We start from the raw sequence: 10,196 nt of genomic DNA, 5'->3' as shown, positions 1-10,196 counted from the left end.
TGAATCAGCATGATGCAGGAGAAACAATCAGGTCTCTGTGAAGTCTGTACAAGTTAGCAGGAGCAACCAGGAGCAGCCTGGCCTCCAAGAGAAGTTCTCTGCTGTGCCTCTCAATGAGTGAAGATTTTCCTCAACCCCCAAATAGTTCTAACTTCTTTCCCTTCCTTCCCAGCTGGAAAGCAGGTCAACCACACTTTCTTTCTTTGTTCCAAAGTGAACTGCCATGACTTACTGTATCCACTCTTTTTAACTTGAAAATAGATGGAATGCAATAACAAAATCAAGATAATGATATGATGAAAAAAAATCCACACCCAGATATTTGCTATTCTCCCATGAAAGAGATCAAGTGTTGTCTATTTGCCAATTCTTGTTTTATTCTAAATGTGTTTTTTTTTTTTAATTGTAAACAAATAGGGGCTGGTGCAATGTCTTATCAGGGAGAGATATTTGTTACAAGCCTGGTAATCTGAATTTGCTGCCTGGGAACCACATGGTGGAAGAAGAGAATGGGCTCCTGTAAGTTGTTCTCTTGTCTATGTAAGCCATCTCATGTATATACACATGCATGCACATACATACACAGATGAAAACAATTTTTAAAAGCATAAAAAATACAAGATAGGTTTATTCACTTGAGAGTATATGTTTTTACCATTTTGTCACCACCATCATCATTACCACCATCACTATTATCAACATCATCATCACCAACATCATCACCATTATCAGCATCATCACAACCATTATCTTCATCACCACACCATCACTACCAGCACCACCATCACCTGTAGTACAACCAATTTAAGCTAGTTGGGGAACTAGCTTACACATAAATAAGACTCAGACTATAGTTATGTTATTTGGTTTTGACAATTACTAGGGGGGGTCACCCCAATCTACTCTGTTAACTATTGGCCTGCCACCTCTCCAGTGGTGTTCCTCAAATACTTTCTGTTTTTCTTGGCCATGTGCTCATCATCTATCTCTCCTCATGGAGGCTTCCTCTCCTTCCTTGTTCTTCCTCTCCCTGCTCCTCTTTCTCTCCTCTTGTTTTTTCTCCTTCCCCACTGGTCTCTCCTCCTCCAACCAAGTCACTTCTAACCCACCTACCTCTAATCCCTCCAGTAATTGACTGTTGTCAATTTTATTTAACCAATAGTTTTAACTCAAGGAACAAGGTTTGCGTAACAAAAGCTTATAAAAATGAAAATTCACTCTTAGGACTAGATCTTTCCTTTGGGTACAAAATTTAGAATTACAATATATAGTAACAGACCAAACCTCAACTATCATCACCATCATCACCATCATCTTCATCATTATCACCATCACTACCACGATCAGTGGTTTGCACTATATTGATCAGATTAGTCTTGGAACTTAGTGTCTTGAGTAGCTGGGATGAATTTTTGTGCTATCAAGCGAGCTAAGAACTTTCATCTTTTTTTTCAGGGGCATGTTCATGTTAGTCAAGTATGCAACTGCTGTGAAATGTCCTCAGGGTTTACTTTAAAAAATATTTAGATTTATTTTTATGTGTATGGATTATTTGCCTGTGTGTCTGTGCATACTATGCCTTGTGCACTCAAGAGTCCAGAAGAGAGACTCATATCTCCTGGAACTGGGGTTATAGATAGCTTTAAATAGGTTCAAATATAGTACAGATGGTTTCCATGTAGGTTTGGGGAACCTAACCTGGGTCCTTTGGAAGAGCAGCCAGTGCTCTTAATTGATGACCCATCTCTCTAACCACCTTGGAGATTACTTTAAAACTTATTCTTAAAATGTTTTTTTATATATTCTTACATTGTCTTGTTTGTATATAGTTAATATAAATTTAGTATTTAACTATATTTTCACCAGATAATCCAAAGTGCTTTGTTATTTGATTTTACATTCTGGTCAGAAATCTTTTAACAATGGAGTCTGTTTTAGAAAAATCCTCTTTAATAATAGACACAATATAGCAGTTTGGAGCTTAGGGCTCCTATGATGACTGAATTGGGTCATAAGACTAAATGAACAATGTATGAGATAGCCCCAAACATCATCCATCAGTTGGAGCGTTATAGAACCTGGTGAGAGAGAAAGCAGAGGGTACATGTTTCATTTGAGACATACAGCCTTAATTAGAGATACAGTGAATGCAAATCACTGCTTCTCACATCAGATCATGGCACATCTAGGAAGATCCTCTTCCATGCGCCCATTCTCCCCAAAGAAAATGGACTTAGATATTTTCCTTTTCATCGATGATCTGGGTAGAGGCGACAGTAGCTTGCAGACAGGACAGACTTTCACCATTTTCCTGTTATCTTAAGTTACCTCGGAATGCTGGTTCCCCAAACAATACTCTTGAACAACTTCTCGATGCTTCGGTGGTCTACCTCATGGACTATTGTGGCTTGGCCCATTCAGAAATTCCACTTCTGGGGTTCATATGTATTTATATAAGGAGAAGATGCATACATGATTATAGAGGTCTAAAAAAACATACCGTAGAAGTGAAAGGCAGGGTCAGAAAATACCCTCGAGTTATTCACTGTAGCTTCATACTGGACTTCTGCCTGCTGAACTTTAGCTGTGGCATTCATTCACCCAGTAGAATGGAGGTGTATCTACTGAAATGAGGAAGCTGGAGAAATTTGCTTTTGTCCCTCAACATCTACTACTATTTGGGCTTCCAATGCCTCAAAAGTGAGGCAGCCTGTGAGAGTGAGTGGACTAACCCCCAAGCGCATCATATTCTAAGATTTATTACACTTATATTTGATCCATGAGTAATTTCAAAAAGAACTTATAAGAAGCAAGTGATCTGAGTGGCTAATGGCTTATGAGCTGAAATCCTCTTTTTATTCGATAGTTCATTAATTTTGTAAAAAAATTATATATGTATTATTTATATTGTGTTATATGCATCGTGCATGTGCTACTGTGGACATGTAGGTGTTAGAGGAATTTGCAGGAATCAGTTCTTTTCTTCCACTGTGTGGATCCCAGGGATCAAATTCAAGTCATTAGGATTGGTGGCAAGTGCCTTTACCTGTTGAGTCACCTTCCTCTTCTGGCTTCACTTTAAGAAATGACTGAGCTTCTCCCAGAGACTTTTCATGGGAATGAATTTATGTTTTAATATTTCCTGTCTCAGGATAGAAAGGCGGAGAAAGAGGGTGTGGGGGATGGGTTAATCAAAACTAAAGATACATGAATGAATAGCCATTCTAGGAACCTGGTACTTCATAAGCTAATTAAATAATATAGTAACAAAGGGAGTTTGAACACATGTACACTGCATAAGTAGGTGATATTTCCTCCAGAAGACATGGCAATTGAGTGAAAATTTTAATGTTAGGTGTGGGCACCTCCCTATGAGTTATTGGATAGGGAGACCCCAGAAGTCTCAAAACACGGGACATTGCTATTTCTCTTAGTTGCCCATTGTAACTGGAAGGTAAGATCTTACTGTGGAAGAGACAGTATACCTTGGTTCCAAGAGATAGAAAAACCATCCTGAAAATGACCTGAAACCTTAGCTTTTGTAGTTCCACAAAGTCCTATTGAGCCCTTGGTTGAGAAGTGTTATCAGTGGGCTTACTTAGCCGTAAAACCGGGATGTTATAGTAGTACCATGTGTCCACTGGTGTAACTGTCATGAAGATTATGTGGGTAAGCAATTGCTCTTGAATGGGGTTTGAGGCCTACTTCACAGAACGAATTCATATCTAGTACTGTAACCCTGACAAAAGTCTGTGACTGGGGAGGTCCGAGGTCCTAGGGGAAACCTATTCAGGTTGTTTTACTAAGTGGACATGTTATCCATCTGCCTTTTAAACATTTATGTTTATTTGTGCTGATTTCTATCTTGGCCAGAGTGGCCTTTGTCCTTGGTTAAAGTAGAGTCTCATAAGGTTATGATCAGCCTTAGGTGGGATAGTTGTATCAATCTCCAGTTGGAAGCTTAGGGAAAATTAAGGAAGAAGGTGTGGGAACAATGGTAGAGTCAGAGCACAGGGTGGGGGGTGGAGGGGTGGGGAGAGGGGACGGTTGCTGGGGAGAGAGCTGTAAACTGCTGTCTTTCGGGTACACCATGGTGCTCATGAGCTTACATGTTACCAATACAAGACCAAGCCAATGGAATTGATAACATTAAAGTTGAAATACTATCTGGCCTCAGTGAGATACAGAAACAACAACAACAACAACAACAACAACAACAAAACAAAAACAAAACCATAAATCAAGAGGGCATGAAGGCAGAAAGGAGATGTGATACAAAGTGTTCAGGTAGTGTGGGAAGGGGAGTGGTTGGGAGATCTTATGACCAAGGTAAACTGTATACCTGTGTGCGGTTTTCAAAGAATAAAGAAAAGATAGTGTAAAATTGACCATCTCAGAAACTAACAGAAAAGTTTAAAAACTATGAATTAATGTTAAGTGATAAATTAATACATCAGATGCATGTTAAACAATATTTTTGTTAAAAGATAAAAGGTTTTCTAAAATGAAAATATAGTTTAGTGAAACAAGACAGTGATTTTCTACTTTAAAATCTTTTTACTATCTAACTTAGTTCATGGTAGCCAGAATGTGGGTCTACTCCTGAATTTGGTTTGCTATGATGTTGTTTGGGTGAAAGTTCATACAAATCACCATTTGAGATGATGTTTTAGTAGCCTTAAAGATAACTACAGGTAATATTTTATACCATAGTTACAGTTTTATAAAGACTGGCTGAAACATGGAATCGGATACTGTCAGCCTTTTGTATGTCACTGCACTGAGGTACATTTCCCCTGGCCTTGCCTACTTTCTATATCAGTGGCTATTACACAGACTTTCTTGATAGCACCATGCTCTGTTACTTGTGAACACCTGGTCCAATGAGTTATCCACACTTGCCAGATGTTGACATATTTCATAATATGAAATAAAGACATTACCTGTCTGGATCGATGTTTTCCACTCCTACTCTTGTGCTGTGTGCCCGTATTCAGTCATTAGCAGTGGATCTGCATTGTTGCCCCACTTAAAGAGACGCTCAGCCCTGAGGAGTCACTCTTGGAGATGCTCAGCTTCTCTTTAGGCTGCATCTTCATGAGGAGGGCACTTTCCTAGACCAGGATGTCATGGAGGCTCAGGCCTCCTCATGAGACCCACACTGTGCAAGGAAGAATGATTCAAATGTACTTCCTATTTCTTTACTTACAATGCTAAATCACACATGTAAATGAAGTTCTATTTCACCCCTTTGGAAGACCTTTCAAACCCTTCCTTGGTCTTCCCTGCATAGTGGCCTTCATTACACATGTTCAGTTAGGACTTTGGACCCCCCTGCTGTGATTTAGGTATCAGTACCTGTGTACTCCCCATTGTCACTTTCCCCAGTCAGTACAAACATCAAAACCACCGAGAAAGCCGTTAACATTTCAGCATTGTCATGAAAACAGATCTTATCTCACAACCCACTGTAGCAGTCTTAGGAATTCTCCAGGGTCAGTCACTGATTCATCGAGAAATATCGATCAAAATCTACCTTTGCCTATATTCTTTTGCATATCATGAAAGTTTCTAAGGGAAACCAATTTTCGGATATGAAATTCTAATGGTTTGACATATTACAAGTTTTATATAAAGGAAAACTGATTTATTTCCTACTGAACAAAAAGAACTCCCAGAGGCAAAACATATACCATTCTCGAGCTTATATTAGAAAATTATAATAACAAATTAAACCCAAACTTTCCGCTACTTATCACATTCAGACAATATTTTAAATTGGATATTATTTGAAAGGCATATAAAATGAGAACACGGATAACATTTAGAAATGATAAATATATAGTAATTCACGTTCACAAAAAATGGATTTTATAATTAATTTAAAAAGTATTCTTGTTGCATATGTTCCACAGAACTGATTTCATTTGTCCATTTCAGGGAATATGCTTTACATTTCATGTAGAACTTTTGCATCAAATCAATTCTATCTCCTGATAGCCTCACACTTTCCTGAGGGTCCATGGAAGTGAGTTCTGAGAATCATAGCTGACCAGTTATCTTCTCGACTTTTTCCTTCCCTTGTGGCTCTCTCAGGACTTGAAAGGAGAAAACAGAGAGTGCTATAACAGTCACAAAAGCCATGCATTCTTTTATATACATTTGCCAATGTTTATTGAACTACAAAACATGTGCTCTTGTCAATGCAGACTGTTTTATTCTGGACAAGCCTTCAGCCCCTTTTCAGGACAAAGAAAAAGAAAATCAGAAATCAGAGTCTATAAAGAGATTTGATTCAAGATATAAAGAGATTTGGGATACAAGGGCCGAGAAAAGTCAGAGAAATAGGTATTTTAAAGATTCTCTGAGATCATTCATGCCAAGTACTATTCCCTCCTAGAAGAGAAAATTTCCTGAATATTTCATGTTTAGATTTAGTGATTTTCCCCTATTTTGGAAGCTACTTAGTAGTGGACAATTTATTTTTTATATTTTGATGTATGTGGTGTGTGTGTGTGTGTGTGTGTGTGTGTGTGTGTGTGTGTGTGTGTTTGTGTGAGTGATGTATGTATGATGTTTGTACAGGTGCCCACTGAAATCAGAAAAGGGTTCAGATCACCCTGCAACTAGAGTAGCAGGTAAATTTGAGCCATCTCTATGGAATCTGAGAACAAAATCTGGCTTTCTAAGATAACAGCAAGTGCTCTGACCCACTGAACCATCTTTCTACCCACAGAATTAAGTAGCTCATATTCAATGATAGACAAACAAATAGTTAAGATTATAATAATGTAAAATATTTTGCCATGTTTAATTTATAGAAAATGTCAACATTTTCTACCAGTTACTTAAAGAAGGTAGGGCCAATAGAGTCATCCTGTCTGAGACTGAGCTCTACACCCCACTCACATGGTATGTAAGCTGAGTATATACATGCCTTCCCTTAACAAAGCTCTCTTTCCTCATCTACAAAATAAAGTATAAAACAGTCAATAATTGTTGAGTGTTTATACATGCCAGGCATTAGTCTAAACACTTTTATATTAATCTACTTAATTCATTAGGGCCAGTGTCTAGTATTGTCAATTCTGTTTGCAGGTGACGGGATTCTATGTCTGTGAGACAAAGTTACTTGCTTACAATGACATAGAAGTGGAAGTGGGATTGGAACTCAGGGAGCCTGGACTGAGATCTCAGTGGGAAGAGCCAATATTGTTTATCTATACCACATACTTATCTCATTGCCCTACTAAGGCAGGGGCAAAATTTTTCAGATCTGTAAGCTGACCATAAAGAGACTAAGTATTAGGCTCCAAAATACAACAATTCATAATTGTTGAGCCTAGGGCACAAATTCTAGCTCAAAACTTTTGTTCTACACTGCCCTTCTGGACCATCTCATAATACCTTTTGTGAACAATAACAGGATAAACTATGTGAAGTGCTGAGCACAGCAGCTGGCACTAAAGAAATGCTAAAAACCAAGCCCCATGTGCCAGCCAAGAAGCCCCAGTCTCTGCGTGTGGCTTGTGGCATGGGATGTCTGCACAGACAGACACAGTGCCAGGGGTGCTGTTCTGACCCCATCAGTCAGTTTTATGAGATTTCCCTCACACGCCCGCCCTCTCACAGTTCATTCAGCCATTCCCTTGGTGTATATTTTTAATGTGTGAACATGATGTTCTGGTATGAGATGTGTGAGGGGAAGCTCCCAGGAGATTTGTTGAGATGGAGATAAAGAAACACCAAGTTAAAAAAAAATCCTATAATTAAGAATTCAGTTTTTCTACGTAGCAAATTTCAGTCATTTTAGTGGGATTATTAGTGATGCTGGGAGAGATCGGAACACTTGTCTCCTTGGGGCCACCCTTCTGTACCTCCCTTGTAACCATTGCTCACACAGATGACGTGCGTGTGCTATTAAGCTTTGAATCTGGAAGCCGTGTTTTCATTTCTAGCTTTCCCATAATGTCTCACTCACCATTATTTCCTTATAAATTTAAAATATACTTTCTGTTTGAAACACCACAACACAAGGAACTGTATTAAAGGGTTGCAGCATTTGGAAGGCTGAGAGCTGCTGCTCTAACTGAATCAGGTTGTATCTTTCTTTCTGGGTTTTCAGGTAGTGACACTCTGGAGTACAGGGGTAATATTTAGACTCGTATGGATATGTATGTTTTAGGGAGAAGAGGTTCTTACGGCAATGAGCAGGGAAATCATAGAATGGTAATGAAAAAGGAAAGTACAAAGAGTTCTAACAGTCAGTAAACGGAGAAAGGTGGGACTAGAGGAAGATGATTCCGAAGCAAATATGAACGAAGAGAACTGAAAACCGCCTTGGCTTTTGAAAGCCAATTGCTTAAAATTATAAAATCAATTTAGCCTTGGATGAAGGAGGCCTTAAGAGTCAGAGGGAGTCCAGTGCCCACCTGGCCGAGTCTTCCCCTGTAGAATGGGCTTAGTTTCTCGTGAAGTGTTTCAGGCTTCTCTGATTGCTGTTTAAGGAGCGGGGTCCTTTGGATCAAGGTACATAGTTATAAAATCTCTTGTGTCAGAAAGATCATGTGATTGATCTTATCCTTCCTAGGCACAACCTTCAAGTCATCGGAGATAGTCTCTTCTCAGAGCATGCATCCTCTTGCTGTCACCTGTGCATGCTTGGAGTTGCAGGAGTTGACAGAGGGCAGAGCAGATCCAAGTGACCGGTGACATTTTCCATCATACTTGTTAGGCTGGATCTCCCTTCTGCCAAGGGGATCTTCACTCCATCCAAAAGCAGATGACGCTGTTAGTCCAGAATCCGGGTTTAAATTGAGGTTCTTATGACTCTTAAGATGTTTTCCTTGTCACTTTAGAGCTGCCGGTAGGACTACCGGTTTCCATCTGCCAAGGTTTTTCTCATTTCTGTGGCTTGTTCATTTTAACCTAGCTGTCAAAGCCAGGCCTCCACCTTTTGATCCCAAGGTTCAACTGTGCTCAAAACACAGGTTGTGATTTATGGTCTCCTCTGACGATCCTCCCCGACAGTGGGAAGAAAGGAAATGTGAGGGTTTGGACATCTCCTGCTTCTTTCATTTTACTTAGAATATCTTAAACTCACCAAGTACTAAGGCAGGGAGTTGAGCCCAAACTATTTAAGCCAAATATTTCTGTTTGCAGAATTCAGCCATTCATTTGCTTATTAATGTTTTTATTAACATGTACTAATTATACAGAATAATGAGTTTCATCATGAAGATTTTAGCCTTCTTGGACTTTCTTTTAAATTTAATTTAGCTCTCTCATCCAGCCGAGCAAGATGCCCAAAGGAAGGGAGGCCAAGGGGAAGAAGGTGGCCTGGCCCCCACCACAGTCAAGAAACAGAAGCCAAAAAGGTTCCCAGGAGCTGGTGGTTTTCCTGCCTGTCCTGTGTTGAAAGATGGGGGTATCCTACTGCATCATCAAGGGAAAGGCCAGGCTGGGGCGCCTGGTCCACAGGAAGACCTGCACCACTGTTGCCTTCACACAGATTAACTCTGAAGACAAGGTGCTCTGGCTAAGCTGGTGGAAGCTATCAGGACCAATTATAATGACAGATAAGAGGAGATCCATTGCCAGTGGGGAGACAACGTCCTGGGTCTTAAGTCCATGGCTCGAATGGCCAAGCTGGAAAAGGCTAAGGAACTTGCCACTAAACTGGGTTAAATGTGCACTAGGTTTTCTTTATATACATATAATTACAAAATTAAAAAAATTAATTTAACATTTTTTTTTGAGAATTTCATTATTTACGTAATTTCTACCACTGCTTCTCACTCTGTCTTCTCTTGTGTCCTCTCACTCCACCTCAAATTCCTGATCTCTATCATTGGTATATAAACATACACACACATACACACATATTCATACACACATACATACATGTAAATGTTCATATAGATAAAGCCTGTTCAGTACACTTAGTCTTTCCAGTATGTACATTTTTAGGTCTAGCTGTTTGAGGTTGGATACCTCATCAGGGCTCATGGTTCTCCAGAGCCCCCATTTTTTTTAAGCAGTCATTAGTTATCTGCAGCTCTTCATCTAGGGGTGAGGCCTTGTGAGAATCTTCAGCGCTGGCGTGACAACTAGTGCTGACACTGTGCAGGCCTTGCTTAGGTGTGCTGGCTGACACTGTGCGGGCCTTGCTTAGGTGTGCTGGCTGACAGACCCTG

General features: G+C 39.7%; 1 long non-coding RNA gene across 1 annotated transcript in view; it reads left to right on the top strand.

The window, feature by feature from the left end:
* Positions 1-422: 422 nt before the first annotated feature.
* The window catches only part of LOC116094346, a 19,754-nt gene continuing 9,980 nt past the window's right edge, over positions 423-10,196 (top strand). Inside the window, exon 1 of the long non-coding RNA XR_004120059.1 lies at positions 423-519. This is a non-coding gene — a long non-coding RNA (uncharacterized LOC116094346). The remainder of the gene's footprint in view (positions 520-10,196) is intronic.

This window comes from Mastomys coucha, unplaced genomic scaffold (assembly GCF_008632895.1).
Source record: "Mastomys coucha isolate ucsf_1 unplaced genomic scaffold, UCSF_Mcou_1 pScaffold16, whole genome shotgun sequence".
Lineage (NCBI taxonomy): Eukaryota > Metazoa > Chordata > Mammalia > Rodentia > Muridae > Mastomys > Mastomys coucha.
Note: the sequence above shows the minus strand (reverse complement) of the source record. Positions and strands in the feature narration are given on the sequence as shown.